This window comes from Vombatus ursinus, unplaced genomic scaffold, assembly GCF_900497805.2.
Source record: "Vombatus ursinus unplaced genomic scaffold, bare-nosed wombat genome assembly UNPS02014822.1, whole genome shotgun sequence".
Classification (NCBI taxonomy): domain Eukaryota; kingdom Metazoa; phylum Chordata; class Mammalia; order Diprotodontia; family Vombatidae; genus Vombatus; species Vombatus ursinus.
Window position 1 is genome coordinate 14,184,757 of NW_020954600.1, and position 430 is coordinate 14,185,186.

Here is a 430-nt window from a genome sequence, read left to right on the forward strand (position 1 = left end):
ACAGAGACAACAGAGAGGAACGGAAGAGAAACAGGGGGAAAGGGAAAAGGGAGGGAGAGACAGAGAAAGAGACAGAGACAACAGAGAGGAAGGGGGAGAGAGAGAGAGGGGGGGAAAGGAGAAGAGAGAGAAAAAGAGACAGGGGGAAAGGAGAAAGGGAGAGAGAGACAGAGAAAGAGACAACAGAGAGGAATGGAGAGAGAAACAGGGGGAAATGGAAAAGGGAGGGAGAGATAGAGAAAGAGACAGAGACAACAGAAAGGAAGGGGGAGAGAGAGACAGGGGGGAATGGAGAAGAGAGCAAAAAAGACAGAGGGGGAAAGGAGAAAGAGAGGGAGAGACAGAGAAAGAGACAGAGACAACAGAGAGGAACGGAAGAGAAACAGGGGGAAAGGGAAAAGGGAGGGAGAGAAAGAGATGGAGACAACAA